Below are 23,328 nucleotides of genomic sequence, written 5' to 3' on the forward strand. Positions count from 1 at the left end.
CCTGGGGCTGAGCGCAGGTTTTACTGTTAGTTAGGAGTTTGGAGTCATGGAGTATGGTAGCCTTAATCTCACTCTCTGTAAATTATTATTTGCCTTAATAAACATACATATTCATTAATCTTCTTGGTGATCTTTCAAGACACTACATTTGGTGATGAGGATCAATCAGATTGCCTTCCTCCTGCTGGAGAAATTGGAAGAGCAGACCTCATGTGGAAGCCTTTCCTTTGAAACAAACTTTTTCAGTCGTCCGTGAGTGTCAAAAAGGAAACTTGAGCCATTCGATCCTAACACGGAGAAGTGGGTGTTGTATTTTGAATGCCTGCACTATTTCTTGAAGACCAATTGTCAAGTTTAAAGGGGTTTTGTTTTACTTCACAGTAGAAGGTAAACGATAACCAGATTGCTACACTGTCGGTTACTTAACCATTTGACAGAGTTTATTGAGAGGTGGTGCTTGCTCATAGCCCCAGGAGTAAAAAAGGGGAATCTCCCAAGTGACACTTGTGATGTCACTATGTATCACATGATATACTGTAAGAGAAGTATGAACATTTGCCCCCCTTTACTCCTGTAGTGTGACAACAATTTTAAAATATATCAATTTAAACTTTTACTCATGGTTAACAGTGATTATTTAATCAGGTATTATTATTATATAGAACACATATAGAACATACAGTGCGGATGGAGGCCAGTCGGCCTATTGAATACATCAGTATAATACATCAGTATGAGAGACTTTTCACCTTGATCCCAGCTTCTTGGTTTTGATGTCTGTTCATGGCGAGCAACTTGGTTTTGTTGTTGTAATGTTCTTGTCAGGTGGCCTGATTTATATTACAAAAACTCCTTGTAGCTATCGCTACAAAATGATTTATTAAGATTAACTGTGGGTAAACTGTATACAAAACAACAGGTGAATAACAGTAAGATCAAGCACAAGCAACCTCTCTCTTCAGCTTCCTCCAGCCAGTCATTCACTTATATACTAATGCAACTCCCAGTGGTCAGTCGGTGAATTGCAACTCAACCATGCTATTACTGCATCCTCTTTCCTTTGAAGGAATAAATTAATATATTATCATCAGTATATTTACATGTGATATCATGAGCCTGTGAGTCTAACAGTATTATTTTTATGTTTAAACTTGTTTAACAAATATACATATATATATATATATCCTACACAAGAACAGCAAGCACAGTGTGCACAAAAAGTCCAAATCCACAAATTGAGTCGATCAGGTTTTCTTCCGACTCTGGTTGATCTTCTCAAAGTTTGACCTTGCTGCTCAGAACTTGTAGATTTAATGTTCTCCATGACATCCTCAAGCTCAGGAACTGCTGATCTATCTGACACTGCAGCTTGCATTGATTCTGACGTAGCTCCATCATCCATCACGCTGTTGTGAAAGTCTTCTCTGGTTTGCAAGAGAGCACAACGATTTCTTCTTAAAACCAACCCATCCTTTGTCTGTACATTGTAGGAGCGAAGTGCTACTTCTTCAAGTACAATAGCTTTTCTCGACTAATTGTCTGAATCTTCTACTCTCAATATGTCATCACGACTCAGAGGTGGTAAAGTTCTGTGCACTCTATCATAGAAATGCTTTTGTCTTCCTTTAATTTTTTTGTATTTCCTGCAGTACCATTGCATTCTCCTCCTTCTTTGCCAAATATGGAAGTACACAACCATCTATTCATGAGTAACTCTGCTGGTGATCTATGCTGTGACAATGGTGACACTCTGTAACTCAGTAGTGCAAGATATGGATCACATTGGCTGTCCATTGCTTTCTTCAACTATTGCTTAACAGTATGTACACCTTTTCGGCTTTTCCATTGGCTTGAGGGTACAACAGACTTGTCGTGATGTGATTGAAATCATATGTGACTGCAAAGTGATGCCACTCTTTACACCTAAAATAGGGGCGGTTGTCATTCACAATGACTTGAGGAATTCTGTGTCTCGCAAAAACTGACTTGGTCTGCTTGCCTTTATGCTTGCCAGTAGAGCCATTTTGGGACAGTTTGAAAAATAGTCTATGATCATTAAATAATCCTTCCCTTGTAGGTGAAAGAGATCAATAGTTGCTTTCTGCCATGGCGACGTAGGTAAATCAGATAATAATAATAATAATCCTTATTATTGTCACAAGTAGGCTTATATTAACACTGCAATGATATTATTGTGAAAATCCCCTAGTCGCCACACTCCGGCGCTTGTTCGGGTACGCAAGGGAGAATTCAGAATGTCCAATTCGCATAACAAGCACGTCTTTCGGGATTTGTGGGAGGAAACCGGAGCACCCGGTGGAAACCCATGCAGCCATGGGAGAATGCACAGACTCTGCACAGTTACCGAAGCAGGAATCGAACGTGGGACCCTGCCGCTGTGAAGTAACAGTGCTAACCACTGTGCTACCATGCCGCCTTGCATAGGTTCTCTTATTTGCTTATAATGATGCGTCTTGCAAATGTCACAACAACTGACCATCCTGTCAATATCCTGGTTGATACCTTGCCAGTGAACAGAGTCACGGGCTCTTTGTTTACACTTTTCATTCCCTAGATGTCCTATGAGTATCCGCTTTCGTATGTCCTTGCGAAAAGATTCAGGTATGACTATAGTACTCAAATGAAGTACCACTTTATTAATGATATTGAGTTCAGATCTTATATTGTAGAGTTTCGTTCGAGTATTGCGGCCGGTCTGGGATGGACAGATGGGCTTGCTCTGGTCGCGTTGCTAAGTGTTGTGAAATGGAGTATCTGGATCTTAGACATGTGTTTTGAGCACCAGGGAGTGATGTCTGTCTGGTGAAATGGCAGCGTGAGGAATTGGTGGTGCGCTGAGCAGAAGATGTCTTGTCAAGGAGAATTCCCTAATGTTGCTGATACTGCATAAGGTCATGGGACTTCTTGTGGCACTGCCTCGTGGCAAGACTCTGACCTTCCTGGCTATCTGCTCCCATGGAGACTGCCCCTTGAGGGCTCCTTTGCCCCGTAGAATAATGGTATCTCTTCTCCTGCCCATCTGCATTACTAAGGCCTCCCGTGCAGCGTCTGTCATCTAGATGTAATGTGAGAATTATGATCGTGGACTACACGAAGGTTAACAAAACAATGCACCTTTATTTCACCAGCATCAAAATGACTTGAACTCTCAAAGAAAAGCCTAATTTCAGGAAGCAAAGGATATTCCCCTCTGATGCTCCAGATCACGGCCCTACTTCAATTTGTGGCTTGGGTCACTGTCTGTGCGGAGTCTGCACATTCTTCCCATGTCTGCGTTGGTTTCCTCTGGGTTCCTCCCACAGTCCAAAGATGTGCGGGTTAGGTGGATTGGCCATGCTAAATTGTCCTTAGTGTCCAAAAAGGTTAAGTTAAGTAAGTTTAGTGCGGTTACTGGGTTACGGGGATATGGTGCAGACGTGGGCTTGAGTAAGGTGCTCTTTCTTGATGGAGGTGCCCACAGAGGCTGACCAGTGTTCAGTGGTCAGTGAACACTGCTTGGTGTTCTCTCCAACTTTCCCACCTGCTGTTTTTGGCCCAGCTACACTGCAATTGTCTTGTCTGTTGATCTGTGAAAATAAATGTGTGCAGTGGTTCTGCTCGTAAACTGTTGAACTTAAATTTGAGTCCAATAGGATGTAATGTGCTCAGTCGAAAAATGAACTGTTGTTTCGTGAGCTTTCATTGATTTTCAATGGAGAACTGCCAAAGACTAAGGACAGAGAGACAAGATCGGGAGGAGGGTGGTAAATTAACCTGATGGGTGAAAACTAGAAGAACAACACCTCATCTTCCGATTCGGCATGTGTACAGCCTTCTGGACTCAACATTGAGTTCAGCAACTTTAGACTGAGAACTTTCCCTTCTATTTTGATCCTTCTTTTTGTAGTTTGTTGTTTTTCAGTTCCCTTCGCCTGCCACAACACAACCCCACCCTGCCCCCACATGGCCACCTGCCCCTTGTTGCTCCCATTAACACATTCTGCCATCTTACCTTTCGCCACTGTGAACACTCTTCACCCCTTAACACTATTAACACTCCGCTTTGTCTTATGTCTATGACACCTTTGTAAATCTCTCCTTTGCCCCAACCTTTCCCTGTTATTCTATTCTGCCCCACCTCCTCCATCCACCTTTCCTCCTACACAATTCACTACATAGATTACATAGATTACATAGAATTTACAGTGCAGAAGGAGGCCATTCGGCCCATCGAGTCTGCACCGGCTCCTGGAAAGAGTAAACGATAAGGTGGCAGCATTAGCAACAATCTTCAGCCACAAGTGCCGAGTGGATGATCCATCTTGGCCTCCTCCAGAGATCCCCAGAATCACAGATGCCAGTCTTCAGCCAATTTGATTTAGTAATACCAATAAATGGCTGAAGGCACTGGATACTCGGATGCTATTGGCCCTGACAATATTCTGACAATAAACTTGTGCTCCAGCACTTGCCACACCTTTAGCCAAGCTGTTCCTGTACATCTACTACACTGGCATCTACCTGGCCATTTGGAAAGTTGCCCATGTAGGTCATGGACACAAAGAAACAGGGCAAATCCAACCAAGGTAATTACTCCCCAGCAGTCTTCTCTCAGTAAACTGATGGAAGGGATCATCCTCAGTGGTATCAAGCAGTGCTTGCTTAGCAGTAACCTGCTCACTGATGCTCCGCCTGGGTATCTCAGCTCCTGACCTCATTGCAGCCTTCGTTCAAGTGTGGGCAAAAGAGCTGAATTGCAGAGGTGAGGTGAGAGCGACTGCCCGAAATATTGTGGCTGTATTTGAATGAGTATGGGATCAAGGTGCCCTAGCAAAACTGGAGTCAACAGAAATCAGAGGGGAAACCCTCTACTGGTTGGAGTTATTACTGGCACAAAGGAAGATGGTTCTGGTGGTTGGAAGTCAATCGTCTCAGTCTCAGGACACCACTGCAGGAGTTCCTCAAGGTAGTGTCCGAGGCCCAAACATCTTCAGCTGTTTTATCAATGACCTTCCTTCCCTCATAAGGTCAGAAGTGGGGATGCTCGCTGATGACTGCACAATGTTCAGCATTATTTGCAACTCATCAGATACTTAACAGATACTTAAGCAGTCCATGTCCAAATGCAGCAATACCTGGACAATAACACGCTTGGGCTGACAATTGGCAAGTAACATTCACGCCACACAAGTGCCAAGCAATCACCATTTCCAACAAGACAGGACCATTGCCGTGACATTCAGTGACATTATCATAACTGATTCCCCAATTTGAACATCCTGGGCATTATCATTGACCAGAAATTGAACTGGACCAGCCTTATACATACTGTGGCTACAAGAACAGCTCAAAGGCTGGGAATCCTTCAGCGAGTAACTCACCTTGCCTGGATGAGTGCAGCTCCAACAACTCTCAAGAAACTCAATACCATCCATGACAAAGCTTCCCACTTGATTGTTACCCCTTCGAAAAACATTCAGTCCTTTCACCATCAATGAACAGTGGCGGCCATATGTACCATCTACAGGATGCACTGCAGGATCTCACCTGAGGTCGCACCTTCCAAACCCACGACCAGGAAGAGGAGCACCGAGAGATCAACGATGAAGCCAATCAACTAGACCGGACTCCAGAAGAGGAGCACCAAGGAATCAAAGAGGGATCAACGTAACCAGAAATGACTGATGTCACCAAGATCACTGCAACATCAGATCATTCACTCATATCTCAAGTCGAAACGTGCAATGAACCATCAGATACCTCAAAGGACACTGACAACAATACCTTTGAGAATGACTCAAATTATCCACAGGGAACAGTCATTGAACACAACAAGAACAACAACAAAAACAACAACAACAAGAAGCGCAACAAAAACAACAAGAAGCACATGAGCAGAAACAAGAAGCATGACAAAAACAAGAACAACAACGAAAACAACAAAAACAAGAAGCGCAACAAAGACAACAACAATAAGAACAACAAGAAAACAACGAAAACAACAAAGATAGAAACAACAGAAACAACCAAACAACAACAATGAAACAATTACCTGTACAACATGGTACAACTCTGGCTCTATGACCAGCGCAAACAGCAGCGGCAACAGCGGGCACCCTTGCCTCGTACCCCTGTGTAAGTCAAAGCTTCGTGAGCTCATATCATTTATCCTCACCCTCGCTCTTGGCGCCACATACAGCAACCGCACACATGCCACAAATCTCGGCCCAAACCGAAACCTTCCCGAAACGTCAAACCAGTACCGCCACTCCACCCGGTCAAATGCTTTCTCCACGTCCATGGACATCACCGCCTCCGGTATCAGAGCTCTCGACGGATTCATCACCACATTCAACAGCCGTCTCATATTACTCGTGAGCTGCCTGCCCTTCACGAGGCCTGTTTGGTCTTCTGTAACCACCCCTGGGATACAATCCTCCATCCTCCCCGCCAACAACTTAGCCAATACTTTCACATCTATGTTCAATAGTGATATAGGTCTATACGAACCACATTCCACCGGATCCTTCCCTATTTTTGAGATTAGTGTGATTACCATCTGCTTCATTGTCTCCGACACCTCCACCTTCTCTAGTGCTACAATAAACGCCCCCAACAGATGTAGTGCCAGGTCCGCTGCAAATTCCTTATAAAATTCTGCCAGGTACCCATCTGGCCCTTCATACCCCTGATACTTTCCAGCAGCTCCCTCAGCCCCAGGGGCTCCTCCAACACCTGCCTCCTCTCAGGGGGTCAGCAGTGTGGCATGGGATAATGAGGGGACAGAGGGAGCATCGGGTGTCGGTCTATGCCGATGACCTCTTGCTGTATGTTTCGGATCCGTTGGAGAGTCTGGGAAGGACTTTGGGCCTGTTGGGGAGGCAGAGGCAGCAGGGGAAGCAGTTGAACCTGCTTCATTATTATTGGGCAGAGAATGTGGACAAGATGCGGCAGTAGTGGGAAGGAGAAGGGGTAGAGTGGGTTAGGATGGAGGAGGAATCTTGTGAGGGGTCTAGTTTGAGGGCTATGGTGACAGCAGCATTGCCAATGGCTCCGAGTAGGTATTCAGGGAGCCCAGTGGTGCAGTCCACGGTGAAGATATGGAATCAGCTGAGGAGGCATTTTAGGGTGGAAGGGATGTCGGTGCTAACGCCGCTGTCCGAGAATCATGGGTTTGAACCGGGGGATGGATAGTGTATACAGGAGGTGGAGGGAAGTGGGGCTGATCAATGTGAGGGATTTGTATTTGGAGGAAGGGTTCGCCAGTCTTGAGGAGCTAAGGGAGAGGGTAGAGCTACCGACAGGAGTTCAGGTACCTACAGGTTTGGGACTTTGCACAAAAGGTCTGGAAGACCTAGATTGCTGGGATAGACCCTGCTGGAGCAACTGCTGCTTCCGGATGTGGAAGGGGAGGGAAGAATTGGGGATATATACAAGTGGCTGGGGGAGCAGGGGGGAGAGTGGGTGGTGAAGATCAAGGAGAAATGGGAAGCGGAGTTGGGAATGGAGATCAATTGGGGAGTATGGAGTGAGGCACTGCGAAGGGTAAACGGGACCTCCTCTTGTGCAAGGATGAGCCTGATACAGTTTAAGGTGGTGCACAGGGTGCATATGACTCGGGCGAGAATGAGTGGGTTCTTTCAGGAGGTAACAGATGAGTGTGAGAAGTGTGGGCGGGGGCCAGCGAATCATGCGCACATGTTTTGGAGTTGTAAAAAATTGGGAAGATTCTGGGCGGGAGTGTTCGCGGTCTTAGCCATGATAGTGGAGGAGAAGGTGGACCCGGACCCTTTGGTGGCGATATTTGGGGTTTCAGAGAAGCTGGAGTTCATGGAGAGGAGGAAGGCCGATGTCTTGGCCTTCGTCTCCCTGATTGCATGGTGACGTATTTTGCTGGCGTGGCGGTCAGCATCGCCACCAGGGGTAGCAGCATGGTTGGGTAACCTGTACAGCTTCCTGCAGTTAGAGAAGATAAAGTATGAGTTAAGGGGCTCAGCAGGGGAGTTTGAGAAAAGGTGGGGGATGTTTGTGACCATGTTTGAGGAGCTGTTCGTCGCAGGGGAGTGTGGGGGGGGGGGGGGGGAGTTTGTGATGGGGAGAGGGGGGTGAAAAAGGAGGAAAATCTATACAAACTGATTAGTTGATTGTTGGGAAGAATGTTTCCCGGAGCGTCTATTTGCTGTAACTACTTTGATACAAGTTTGAATAAAATGCGTTAAATAAAAACATGGTACAACTGTGCACACGAAGGACAATGTAACAGCACAGTCCAAAACAATCGCAAGAGTACAAACATACCATTGCATGACAACAAGTCTCACAAATTCACATTTGCTCCACAACAATCAAGCAAACCAGTTTTCAAGGCAGCTGACATACAGAATCAATACCGCAAGTACAGAAAAAAGTCCAGGTCATCCAACAAAAGTGATTCGACCATTCAAACACCTCATGATGAATTGTTGGTTACTTAAACACAAGAACACTGATGAAGTTCACACAGACATTTAAATATCAACATCACTATTTCAAAAGAGCCGAATTGCAGAGGTGAGGTGAGAGTGACTGCCCGAGATATCAAGGCTGCATTTGAATGAGTATGGGATCAAGGTGCCCCAGCAAAACTGGAGTCAATAGAAATCAGAGGGGAAACCCTCTGCTGGTTGGAGTCATACCGGCACAAAGGAAGATGATTGTGGTGGTTAGAGGTCAACCATCCCAATCCCAGGGCATCAGAGCAGGAGTTCCTCAAGGTAGTGTCCTAGGCCCAAACATCTTCAGCTGTTTCATCAATGACATTCCTTCCCTCATAAGGTCAGAAGTAGGGATGCTCGTTGATGACTACATAATGTTCAGCGCCATTCGTGACTCCTCAGACATTGAAGCAGTCCATGTCCAAAAGCAGCAAAACCTGGACAATATCCAGACTTGAGCTAACAAGTCAGGAGTAACATTCACACCACACAAGTACCAGACCATCTACAACAAGAGAGGACCAACCACCACCCATTGACATTCAATCACATTACCATCGCTGAAGCCCGCATTTTAACATCCTGGAGGTTGCTGTTGACCAGAAGTTGAACTGTACACAGCCATACAAATACTATAGCTACCAGAGCAGGTAAAAGGCTAGAAATCCTACGGTGAGTAACTCATCTCCTGACTCCGTAAAACCTGTCCACCATCTACAAGGCACAAGTCAGGAGTATGATGGAATACACACCCCTTGCCTGGATGAGTGAAGCTCCAACACATTCTAGGAAAAAACAGCCCGCTTAATTGGTACCCTTTCCACAAATATTCAATCCCTCCACCACTGATGAGCAGTGGCAGCCATGTCTACCATACAGAAGATGCACTGCAAAACTTCACCAAGGCTCCTTAGGCAGAACCTGCCAAACCCATGAGCGCTACCATCTAGAAGGACAAGAGCAGCAGATACCTGAAGCACCACCACTTGGAGGCTTCCCTCCAAGTCACTCACTAACCTGATTTGGAAATATATTGTCATTCCTGCACTATCGCTGGGTCAAAATCCTGGAATTCCCTCCCTCACAGCACTGTAGATATACCTACACCTCAGGAACTGCAATGGTTCAAGAAGGCAGCTCACCATCACCTTCGCACGGACAACTCGGGATGGGCAATAAATGTTGGCCTCGCCAGTGATGCCCACATCTCATAAACGAAAATACCCTTACTCTGCAGAATCTGTCCCTTTGTTTCCAAGATGAAAAGCAGCAGCTCTAAAATTAGGGGTAGCTGATTACTATTTCAATTTGGATGCTCAACTAATGGGTTTCCTACCTTGGAGAAGGTGACAAGGAGAGCTATTTTAGTGTCATGTTACAAACTCCTCTAAACATCTAGGAATATCACAGAGGGAAGGTAAGATTTGGTTTGAGTTTGGATGATTTGCAGATAACCAAGAAGAGAGAAAAACAGAGATAAAAGTGTCGCTGTGAGCCACGCTGAACCTTACGTAGAGAAAATGCTGACGCCATCTTTCACAATGTGGGGTGTTGGTCAGAGCTCGCACCCAGTTTGAAAATCAAGTTCATGAGGGATAATGAATGTTTGCCTCGCTGAAGCTCGATGAAGGAGACAAGGAAAACTGTCACTGTTGAAGATTGCATTGGGAAAGTAAAAGAACAGAAGTAAAACTCATGCGTGCTGCAAAAACTGGTTCCAGGAGAAGTGAATGTCTACTTAAGAGATGGAACAACCTAATAAAATTGGAGTTTCTGGTTGTCAGTAAAAGTAGAAAGGTGCAAGCTCTGTTTGGATATTTTATTCCATAAGGTGCCTATGAAAGAAGAAGTAACGTTTTATCAATTGTATTTTGTCTTTAGCTGTTGGTAAAGTAAAAAGTCCTTTTAAAACTTGAAATCTTGACGCGTCATCCTATCAGCTAACAACTGGAAGCTCAAATTACTCTTTGAACTATTATTGGTCCCGACGGAGATTGTTGCAATGTATACTTACCTCAACTGATGGCGAAGTAAAAGATGACACTTGGATAATGGAGAAAAAATGTCCTTTCAAAGAGTGTTACTGTGATGTTCAATACGGTGTGTGTAAATATCTGATCCGAATGAAGTCTTCCTTATATTACTTCTTGTTTTTGGTTGTGTTTTGTGACTTGCAGTAAGACTACCGAGATACATTCATAAACAAAGAGGACGAACATTCTTATAAAATAATGACTCCAGAATGGTAGGCAATAAAATCATTTGTGCCTTGCTCAACCACAAATAAATCTCTTCTGTTTCACCACATTGATTCATTTCCAAAAAAATATCAGATGGAAAATGAAAGCTCATTTTTTTCCCCCCCACAAAATAGTTCATATAACTTCTTCATCACAGAAAGAATTATTGATTTCTGGCGCCTATTTATCCAGTGGCCTGTTGGACAAATTGTGTCCACAAAAGGGACTGTGACAAGGTTTGGATGACATGACTCATCAATCTGATTGATTATGCCTACAATTCAGCCAGGAACAGATTATAGCTGTCTGTGGATTGATTGATAAGGCTTGTTACAGAGCTTGGAAACAGATTAAAGTTACCCAATTGCTGCACAATGAGACAATAGTTTGGGCTGGCAATGCATTCTGTTGTGCAGTCATTGCGGAGAAGATCTCTTCTAAATAATATTGAAAAATCTTCACTCGCCTGAAACTTTTAATTGTTAGCAATTCCTAAGATTCCTAAAAAAAAACCACACTGTGATACATTAAAGCTTTGGTTAACAAAAATAATTAGCATTCAGTTCAAAAATTGTCAATAGCGCTATCATAGACTATTAATCACCATCTGACTGACTGTCTCGTCACAATTATTAATTAGCTTTAATTACTCCCTCACTTCAGATAATGAAAGATTTACCACAATTTTAAAGGACGGATTTTAATCAATTCCCTGTCAGTGCTGATTCGCTTTTCTTAATAGTCTTATCTGAAGCTCATCCAGAGATAGCTTACAATATATAACAAGAGCCTTTACTGTGAACATTCATTAAAACTTGGAATGAAACTATTGTGCTCAGTTCTGGAGTAATTCCTTTTAGAAAACTGCTACTCCCATTTATTTCCTTTACCATCGATTTCAGCGACTTTCTTGCTTCAGATTAAAAGAATCATTTAAGCATGTAGGTGAATTTATGTAATTGGAGATTCACATCTGTACAGTTACAAGTTGTCAAGTTGCAAACCATGTTATGTTGAGTGTGAGCAATTTAAGTTCAGGAAATCTCCAATGATGCAGATTATCAGTATTCATTTGGTGAAGATTAGTTTTACTGCATATACCCCAAATACTTTCAGCCATTCAAGGATTAAAGTGAGAATAAATGCAACAGCTGAGTTTATTGTCAAACCCAGACTCACAAGATATATGGGGCGGGATTCTCCCAGCCCTGGGCCAGTCCGGAGAATCGCTGTGACCGGGCCACGCCGCCCCGACGCCGGTACGCGATTCTCGTCGGCGTGGTGCTGGTCACAGGCCACTCTATGCGGGCCCCCCCGCGATTCTCCGGCCCGGATGGGCCTAGCGGCCGTAAAGGTTTTGCTTTTATTATCGTACATTCTCAATCCTCCTTCTAATGAGTGCATAAAGGTGCCCCAAACAGAATTGTCATATTCAATCAGAAAATACCACATGAACGTCAGCTCGAGAAGTTATTGGCTCCCTGCCACCTACTGGAGGGAAGTTAGTGATTGTGAAAAAAAAATGTTGGCTTTGCGAGCGCTTCCACCTCTCATATCAAATTTTAAAATGTCAAAAATCTAAAATAAACAGGGTGTGCAACAGCGACAGCATGAAATGTAAGCTGTTGGAGAACGGATTTATTATCTGAGGTCAGAGGTCAAGATAAATTACTTAAGCAGAATACATGGAGCTTAATTCTGCATTTATTAATGCAAACTTCCTCTAGCTAGAGTTTTGTGACCTGTGAAGAAGATATGTTAAATTTTCTGAAGCCAGAATCTCACAACACAATAAGCATGAGAATCTTAAGTTCTGACATTTTTAAACAGATATGTTTTCCAGGCTGTGATTGACATCAGATTTAACCCTGGATTGTAGCCAACTGCATGACATTCAACTCTTGGGAGCTGGTGTCACTAGCATGAGTTACGCACATCGTAATCGCAGCTGTAAAGTTCAAGTCAATGCCAGATATAAACATTAAATCCACATACATGCTTGTAAAGCAGGCTGAGGTTACCAAAGATCCTAATGTTCCTTTTTTAGGATTTAAGCATTGCTGCTGAATAAAAGTTGAAAGGAATAAAAGTTGAAAGGACAACCTTGATGGAAACAAGCGGAAGACCCAACAAATCTCAACCCTTTATACGAACCTTTGAAATGGTATCAAGTGGTTTATCTTCCAATTTCCAGTATGTACCTGGCTTGAGGTTTTGGAAGTGTCTGTCAAATGGGTATAAAAGAAAAGTTGAGTTAAGAACTTTAGTTTTAAATATCTATGTTCATTATATTTTTAGTACATTTAACATAACTGACTTTAAGACAGAAGCATATGCTTTGAATTTTGAGCAGTAAAATTACTGAGTTAAACCGTGAACCTTGGAGCTACATTCTCTTTTGAAGCATATGAAAACAATAAACACTTCATTTGTCTCTACGCAGTCTGTAACAAGAGGGCCTAGAAAGAATCTGCTTTCATCCTCCTGTCCCACGTATAAATCCTAATATTCATTGACTGGATCCCACCCAGAGCTATTTATCCATGAGTGCTATTTTATAGAACTGGGTAATATAGCAGACACCATAGCTATGCCTACTGTTTCAAAGTAGCTCAGGAATCGAACTGGATACTTGTATATTGCTTTACGCAAAATGTTTATTAGAGTGCTGGTCCCAGTGAAGTACATGGATTTTCCAATCTGATAGCAGCAAGTTTCTTGTTGACATTCGGAATCCCTCTGCGAGTTCACCCTGCATCTGTAATGACACCAAATAGGTTGTAGTCTGTACAGACTTGGGAGGTCAGGTGGAACTCCCTGTGACTTGAGGGAAAAAGTGAAGCCCTTGAATTTCTGCCATGGAAATTGGAAGGTAGATTGAATCATGAGGAATTGCTCCCAGCAACAGGACTTGAAAGCTTGGGCTGGAGTTGAGAAGAGCCTTGAGATCCACAAGACTTTCTACATTTACTGCTACAGGAGCTGAGTATATCTTCAAAGGGAAGAGAATTTAACTATCCCGTGTGTTCTTGTTAAAAGCAACTTGACTATACACAGCACGTCAACTCAATTTGGGATCTCAAATGAACTGTGGAGTGATGTCTGGGTATTCACATCTCCTGGAGTAACTTAGAATGAAAGAGCATAACAAATCAGAATGCTGATGATATGACAGTATGACTGTAGATTTTGCAGGACACAGCTTCATGTTTACAGGGACTTTATCAAAATGATTGAAAGAGAGGAAGTAGCTCAGTTAAATACCCTACATTCTCATCATGTCTTTAACTTCTTTATCAAGTGAGTGATGAGAATGTAGAACTCACTAGCACAAGGACGGTTGGGGGAATAGGGACATGGGAAATTGGAGCAGGCGAAGGCCATTCTGGCACTCAAGCCTGCTCTGCCATTCAACAAAATTATGGCTGCTCTCCTATCTCAATCCTGTTATATCAGGCTATCTCTATGCACCTTGATATGTTTCATAATTAGAAATCAATTGATCCATGTCCTGAGCCTTTAAAAAAAATTCATTCACAGGATCTGGCCTTCACTGGCTTGGCCGAAATGTATTGCCCATTAGTATTGAGAAGGTGGTGATGAGCTGCCTTCTTGAACCTCTGCAGTCGCTGAGGTCTAGGTGCACCCACAGTGCTGTTAGGGATGGAGTTCCAGGATTTTGGCCCAGTTTCAGTGTAAGATCAGTGATATATTTCCAAGCCAGGATGGTGACTGACTTGGAGGATAACCTCCAGGTGGTGGTGTTCCCAACTATCTGTTGGCCTTGTTCTTCTAGATGGCAGTGGTCGTGGGTTTGGAAGGTGCTGCCTCAGGTGAGTTCCTGCAGTGCATCCTTAGATGGTACACATGGCCGCCACTGTTCATTGATGGTGGAAGGACTGAATGTTTTTCGAAGGGGTAACAATCAAGTGGGAAGCTTTGTCATGGATGGTATTGAGCTTCTTGAGTGTTGTTGGAGCTGCACTCATCCAGGCAAGATGAGTTACTCGCTGAAGGATTCCCAGCCTTTGAGCTGTTCTTGTTGCCACAGTATTTATAAGGCTGGTCCAATTCAATTTCTGGTCAATGGTAATGCCCAGGATGTTCAAATTGGGGAATCAGTGATGATAATGTAATTGAATGTCATGGACAATGGTTAGATTCTCTCTTGTTGAAAATGGTGATTGCTTGGCACTTGTGTGGCATGCCTGTTACTTGTCAACTGTCAGCCCAAGCGTGTTATTGTCCAGGTCTTGCTGAATTTGGACATGGACTGCTTAAGTATCTGATGAGTCGCAAATAATGCCGAACATTGTGTAGTCATCAACGAGCATCCCCACTTCTGACTTTATGATGGAAGGGAGGTCATTGATGAAGCAGCTGAAGATGGTTGGGCCTGGGACACTATCCTGAGGAACTCCTGCAGTGGTGTCCTGTAGTTGAGATGATTGACCACCAACCATCACAACCATCTTCCTTTGTGCCAGGTATGACTCCAAGCTTTGGCGCTCTTTCCTCCTGATTGATTCAGTTTTGCTAGCGCTCCTTGATGCCACACTTGGTCAAATGTCTTGATGTCCAGGGCCGTCACTCTTACCTCAGCTCTGGAGTTCAGCTGTTCTGTGCATAACTATGCCTCCATAGCCTTCTTGGTAAGAAAGTTCTGAAGATTCACCACCTTATAATTGAGGAAATTTCTCCTCATGTGTACACATTTCCAACAGTATGTCCTGATCCACCCACGTTGAAGCTAGAACCATGAAAGCGCAACAGCGCCTATACCTCCTCAGGAAATTTGGCATGTCCACAGTTTCTACAAATACAACATAGAACGCATCCTATCTGGCTGCAGCACAGTCTGGTATGGCAATTGCTTGACCCAAGACCATAAGAAAATACAGAAAGTTGTGAATACAGCCCAGTCTATCACGCAAAACCGCCTCCCATCTATTAACCCTATCTACACCTTCTGTTGCCTTGGGAAAGTGAGCAGCATAATCACAGACTCCTCCTACCTGTGTTATTCTCGGATACGGGATACAAAAGTCTGGGAACACGCACTAACAAATTCAAAAACAGCTTCTTCCCCACTGTTACCAGACTCCTGAATGACCCTTTTATGGACTGAACTGATGTCCCTACGCATCTTCTCTACTGTGCAGCACTACTCTCCGTATGCTTAACCTGATTTCTATGTCGATGTATTTACATTGTGTATTTATCGTATGTCCTATGTTCGTCATGTATGGAATGATCTGCCTGGACTGTATGCAAAACAAAACTTTTCACTGTACCTCAGTACATGTGACAATAAATCTAAATTGAAATTTTTAATGGCCTTCCTCTTATTCTGAAACTAGGTGCCCTGATTCTTGACACCCCAATAAGGGAAACAAAATTCTTGTATCTACCCTTGTGAGCCATGTAAGAATTGTGAATGGTTCAATTAGATCGCTTCTCATTCTTAACTCCAGGAGATATAGGCACAGTCTTCTCAATCTCTTCTCATAGGACAATCCTTTTATCCCAGGAATCAGTCTGGTGAATCTTTGCTGCACCCTCTCTTTGGCAAGTATATCCTTCCTTAGCTAAGGAGACCAAGACTGTACAGAATACTCCAAGTATTTATTTTTTCTTAAATTTAGAGTACCCAATTCATTTTTTCCAATTAAAGGGCAAATATGCATGGTCAATCCACATAGCCTGCACATCTTTGGGTTGTGGGAGCAAAACCCACGCAAACACGGGGAGAATGTGCAAACTCCACACGGACAGTGACCAAGAGCCGGGTTCGAACCTGGGACCTCGGCGCCGTGAGGCAGCAGGGCTAACCCACTGCGCCACCATGCTGCCCTTCAATACTCCAAGTATGACCTTACTGAAGCTCTATAGAATTGCCGCAAGACATATTTTACTCCTGTATTCAAACCCTCTTTCAATAAAGCTCAACATGCCAGGAATATGAGAGAATCAAGGGGCTGGTGAGAATGGGGATTTAAAGAATTTAGTAAGTACTCGAGAAATGAGTGGAACAAAATGTTGTTAAACATAGAACATAGAACAGTACAGCACAGAACAGGCCCTTCGGCCCTCAATGTTGTGCCGAGCCATGATCACCCTACTCAAACCCACGTATCCACCCTATACCCGTAAACCAACAACCCCCCCTTAACCTTACTTTTATTAGGACACTACGGGCAATTTAGCATGGCCAATCCACCTAACCCGCACATCTTTGGACTGTGGGAGGAAACCGGAGCACCCGGAGGAAACCCACGCACACAGGGGGAGGACGTGCAGACTCCACACAGACAGTGACCCAGCCGGGAATCGAACCTGGGACCCTGGAGCTGTGAAGCATTTATGCTAACCACCATGCTACCCTGCTGCCCACAAATCCCACAGTGAACCATTGCTGTACTCCCCTATGGATGTAGCCATTGTGTTTAATGTCATAACTTTTCATGTAGTCCCAATCTACCAGACAATTTTCTCTTCATACCTTCATAGTTTCCTTTGTTTAGATTTAAGACACTAGTTCTGGATTGAACTATGTCACTTTCAAAGTTAATGCAAAAATTCCAACATATTATGGTCACTCTTCCCTAAAGGTTCCTTTCCAATAAGATATTAATTTGGACATTATTGGATCTAAACTGGATCGCTATATGTTCTCTGTTCTCAGCATGCTACTCAAGAAACCATTCCATATACTTTCCAGGAATTTGTCCTCCACAGCATTCATGTTAATTAGGTTTGTCCAGTCTATATGTAGATTGAATCCCCCATGATTGCTGCATGACACTTGTTGCATGCACCTCTAATTTCCTCATTTATGCTGTTCCCTATATTACCACTACTGTTCAGTAGCCTATTAATAACACCACCCAATATCTGTTGCCTTTGCTGATTCTTAGCTCCAACCAAACTGACTTTACATCTTGATTTTCTGATCTAAGATCCTCTCTCACAGATATAATCATCTTATCATATGTTAACAGCGCCACCCCACTTGCTTTCTCCTTTTGATTATCCTTCCTAAATATCAAATACCTTTGAATATTCAATCTCTATTCTTGGTCATCCTATAGCCTTGTCTTTGTAATGGAAATTAGACCACGCTCACTTAATTCTATTTGTGCTGTCAGTTAATCCACCTTGTTGTGAATGCTGTGTGTGTTTAGATAAAGTGGTTTAACTCTGGCTGGTTATTATTTTCACAATCTATAGCCTTATCTACTGCCACTCTTTTTTCAGTTTATATGCTCTGCCCCTTCCTGACACACTCAAATCATCAATTCCCTTATTGCTACCTTGCTGTCTTGCCTTATCCTCTTTCTTTAATTTATCACATCTTATCTCACTTGACCTCGCATCTCTACCATTTAGTTGAAAGCTCTCTCTACTGTAGCTATACAATTCACTAGAACACCAGTCCCAGATGAAGACTGTCCCAAAAGTACAGCTCCCACTTTCCCCAAAACTGGCGCCAAAAAAAAAATGAATCACTGCATTTAAGGGGAATTGAACAAGTACCCAAGGGCGAAAGAGATAGAAAGATAAACTGATAGGCATCGATGAAATAAGGATGGGAGGAGGCTTGTGTGGGGCATAAACACTGGTATAGACCAACTGGACTGAAAGGTTGGTTTCTTTGCTGTAAAGAGTATTTTTGTGGAGGGGGTGTCAATCAAGCCGGCTTATTTGTCTTGGATGGTGTCGGGTTTTTTCAATGTTATTGGGACTGCACCCATCCAGACAAGTGGGGAGTATTCCATCACACTCCAAGAGCAGTCACTCTCACTTCACTCAGCTCTGGAGTTCAAGTTTGAACCAAGGCTGTAATGAGGTCAGGAGCTGAGTGACCCTGGTGGAACACAGACTGAGTGACAGTGGGCAGGTTACTGCTAAGTAAGTGCCATTTGATAGCACTGTTGATGACCCCTTCCATCATTTTACTGATGATTGAGAGTAGACTGATAGGGCGGTAATTGACCGGGTTGGATTGTTCGTTTTTGTGTACAGGGCATATGTGGGCAATTTTCCACATTGCCCGGTAGATGCCAGTGTTGTATGTACTGGAACAGCTTGGCTACACCAATACAGCTATCGCATCAACCTGACAATGTGGAAAATTACCTAGGTCTGTCCAGGTATTGTCTAAGAAATGAAACAGCTCAAATGCTTATTGGTCCCACTGCTCTCTGATTCTTAGCTCCTGGAGACGATTGAATATATGAAGCGTTGGATTTACAGATCCACTTCAGTATTCAGAATCAGAAATGCTAATTGTCTATTTTTCATCTCAAATGAAGTTCCCTGTTATTGAGCAAGGTTTACTTAGAAACCTGGTCACCTGGACAAAATATTTGGTTTTGCACAAAAGATTGCACTCCACTGCCAGTTTAAGAGTCGCTGGAGGATGAAGTTGCCTTAATTGGACGTCTCATTTATATATCAGTAACATGAATTTTCATGTTAGTGAATGTTCCTTTCATCAAAAATAATTTTTTTACTCGTATGCCAAACAACAGCAAAATCAAATTCTGTGGATGTGGGGGAAGTTTGCTTCATGCTGCTTTGGCTTTGCGAAGCAGAACTGGCCTGTTCCAAGAGGACTGAAACTTGAGAGGTTATTCATGCTGAGAGACACAGTTCATTAATAAAAGAGAGAATTCATGTTGATACAGCATCTTTCATAACCTCAGGATGTCCCAAAGCACCTCGCAGCCAGTGGAGCTGTATCCACTGCTGTAAAGTAAGAAACACAGCAACTAATTTGCACACAGCAAGATCCCACAAATAACAATGTGTTTGTGACCAGATTACCTGTTGAGGAATAAATATTGACCAGGTAGCAGGAGAAAACTCCACTGCCCTTCTTTCAAATTATGTCTTGGGATCTTCTACACTTACTTGAGAATGTTACATGGGGTCTCAGTTTAATGTCACATCACTGAGAGACACAGTTGGATGTGGAAGAATGAGAGGAAATGCAAGAAATCAAGAGTTGTGTGTTTGTCCTGTGTGCAAGTGTGTATGTATGGCCTGTGTGTGTGGCCTGTGTATTTGTTTATGCGTCTGTGGTTTGTTTTTTGTGCACTTTGTATATGAGCGTGAGACAGTGTGTGTGTGTGTGTGTGTGTGTGTGTGCGCGTGGCCTGTATGTGTATATGTGTGTGTGCATGTGTGAGTGTGAGAGACTATGTGTGTATGAGTGTAAGAGATGTTTCTGTTGTGCACGTGTATGAGTGCAAGACTGTGTGCGTGCATGCATATATGTTTTGTAATTGGACATTATCAGTGGTTCTTTGCCTGTTGTACATGAGTAACAAATCTGTCCACTAATGTCGTTCTGTATTCCAGCAATGATTCATTTCCTGGCTTCGGGCTATATTTGCCGTGCTATCTAACCAGGTCCAGTCATTCCTTCTTTTATTAGGCATCTTGTTTTGTTGCAATTCTATACAAAAATGTTCCGCTGCCTCCAACCATGAATTCAATAGACACATTACAATCAACAGACTTTCATTTAAAGAGTGATGGAGGGGATTGGTTTAAGGTGCTGCCACTAAGTAACTCATCAAAAAAACCCTGCTCTTCATTTAATTTTTCATTAAAGGAAAGAACCACACACTCTGTTCAAATGACAGTCATCAATTCAGAGCGGATCTGAATTAGTGGTAAATTCAACATTGTTTTTGTAATGGCATTCTTAATGTGGCCCAAATCAGCTAGTGTGGACAGAATTGTGCAGCTCTTTTGACTGTATTAATTGGCCAAATTCCCTCTGGAAATAAATTTATCGTTAGTGAGGAGTCAGACACATGGCAGGACAAAGCAAAAGTGCTTGTGACTTAATTTATCCATTCCATAATTGAATCCGTTCTCGGCTGCCTGTTACCACTGGGCCTTTTTAATTGTTGTCTATTCTGTTCATTCCCAAAAATCAGTTGGTCAGGTCAAACCTTTGGTCCACACACGGTTGACATTTCCACGTCAGTGTTCTTAAATCTCTTCATCTTTAATCTTCTGCTGGTTAAATTGCTCAGATTAAATTGCGAAGATGTTTATTTATTTAAAAAAATAAATTTAGAGTATCCACTTCATTTTTCCCAATTAAGGGGCAATTTAGCGTGGCCAATCCACCTACCCTACACATCTTTTGGGTTGTGGGGGTGAAACCCACGCAAGCACGGGAAGAATGTGCAAACTCCACACGGACAGTGACCCAGGGCCAGGATCGAACCCGGGACCTCGGCGCTGTGAGGCAGCAGTGCTAATCGCTGCACCATCGTGCTGCCCCGCGGAGATGTTTATTAAAATAATGTTCTCCAGACCCAACTAACTGATTTTGCAGCAACACAGCATCAGTGAGCAATGTTAGTGTTTAACAGACAATAGCAATTTCAAAACACTTAATTGCAACCTGAAACATCCATATCCCTATTGTCTGATTTATGTATGTGTGTGGAGGTGTATACGTCTAGGTTTACCATGCTGAAATTATAGTGCCCTGATCAGCCCGTTCCTTTGTATTTGGCTCTGATCACCAAGGTCAGGGAACAGTGTACAGAGATGCTGCAACATTGATGGGAGGCCAAAGGGCTAAGTTAGTAGAAAAGGCCATGAAACCACAGGGCCTTCAGTATTGAAGAGAGAAGAATGAAAAATAGGTAAGGTAGAGAAAATAATTTTGGGCTTTTAATTAATCGCTGTAGAAGAAGCGACCGAAGACTGAAACTGGTAAAAGCTAGCTAAGGTATTTAGCACACTCAAAAGCCATCCACATAGTAATATTTTTTTAAAAAATAAATTTCGAGCACCCAATTATTTTTTTTTCCCAATTAAGGGGCGATTTAGCGTGGCCAATCCACCTAATCTGCACATCTTTGGGTTGTGGGGGTGAAACCCACGCAGACACGGGGAAATGTGCAAACTTCATACGGACAGTGACGCGGGGCCGGGATTCGAACCCCGGTCCTCAGCGCCGTAGTCCCAGTGCTAACCACTGCGTCACCGTGCTGCCCTCACATAAGAATAATAATCTTTATCAGTGTCACAAGTAGGCTTACATTGACACTGCAATGAAGTCACTGTGAAAAGCCCCTTGTCGCCACATTCCGGCGGCTGTTCAGGTACACAAAGGGAGAATTCAGAATGCCCAAATTACCTAACAGCACGTCTTTCGGGACTTGTGGGAGGAAACCGGAGCACCCAGAGGAAACCATGCAGACACAGGTAGAACATGCAGGCTCCACACAGACAGTGACCCAAGCCGGGAATCGAACCTGGGACCCTGGCGCTGTGAAGCAACAGTGTTAATCACTGTGCTACCTTGCCATACGTGCGTGAAGTTAAAATTAGATCCAGATTCAGGAAATGATTTCAAAGACACACACACACACAGTGATTAACACTTAAGGGGCTTCTGACATGGGAAAATATAGACCAGGTAACAACTTGGGAGTTATTAAGGAGACAGTTGAATGCTGTGGAGTGGTGGAGTGGATTTTTGTGATGGGGCTATTATATTGTAACTAGTGATGGGGAGATGGCAACTCTTATTTTTGTAATTGAAGGGTATGTGTGTGTACGTGGGGGTTAATGCAGGAGGATTTGGCACCAACTGGAATTGGTGCACGGTAATAACTTGAGGGAGGAGCAGGTTTGGTGCAGATAAACGTAACTTTCCTTAAGAACATGCATTGTGCTATTCACACCCTCATCGCCATCTTTCTACTGGAAGCCATGCCGCTGACACTGCCCTTGGTTGATTGACAGGAGGGAGAGATAACCAATCTAATTACTACATTTCCTCCTACTAAGTTCCTTGTACATTTCTTACAACATTGATGTGCAGTAAGTCAAAAAGAATCTTGAAAGTCAAGATTTGTAAATGCCTCCAGATAACTTCTTCATACCAGTTTTAAACTTCTGGATGGCTCCTTCAGTGAGGCCATTTGATGAAGGATGCCATCTTCATCAATGCCTGTGTTTGTGTGTCTGATGTCATTCAAGTCCGTGTACCTCTGAAATGCTGAGCTGATGAAAGCTGTTCCGTTGTCAGAGACAATGTTCTCAGGAAAACCATGTATACTAAAGGAGTGACAGAGCTTCTCAATAGTTGCAGTTGAAGTTGGTGTCTCTATCAAGCCATTTGGAATATGCATTGATGAGTAACAGGAATCTGTGCCTCGAAACGATTCCACATAGCCAATATGCCATCTGACCCAAGGACAGCCAAGTCATTCTCATGGGTGGAGAGGAGCTGAAGCAAGTAGTTGCTGGCGTTGTTGGCAAAGGGAACAGTGTTTAACTATGTTCTTGACATTACTGTCTAACCATGACCACCAGATATAACTACGTGCCAACATCCTCAACCTTGATGTGCCTGAGTGAGCACTTTGGAGCTCTGCCCTGTTCCACTACTCTGGAACAGCAAGATTCTGCCCTCGCAACAATGCTTCTGGAAAGAAAGGGCCAAAGGTCATCAGAAACAACTTTACCTGACCAGCCTCTTAAAATTTAATCTTTAACTGTTCACAGTACTGGGTCTCTGCTTGTCGAATTCTCTATCTGTTTAGTGCATATAGATGATCATAGAATAGTTT

General features: G+C 43.3%; 1 long non-coding RNA gene across 1 annotated transcript in view; it reads right to left on the reverse strand.

Annotated features, from left to right (window-relative positions):
- Window positions 1-23,328, reverse strand: part of LOC119954256 — a 71,678-nt gene that overhangs the window by 6,437 nt on the left and 41,913 nt on the right. The window contains exon 4 of the long non-coding RNA XR_005458200.1: window positions 12,869-12,938. This is a non-coding gene — a long non-coding RNA (uncharacterized LOC119954256). The remainder of the gene's footprint in view (window positions 1-12,868; window positions 12,939-23,328) is intronic.

Source organism: Scyliorhinus canicula, chromosome 19 (genome assembly GCF_902713615.1).
Source record: "Scyliorhinus canicula chromosome 19, sScyCan1.1, whole genome shotgun sequence".
Lineage (NCBI taxonomy): Eukaryota > Metazoa > Chordata > Chondrichthyes > Carcharhiniformes > Scyliorhinidae > Scyliorhinus > Scyliorhinus canicula.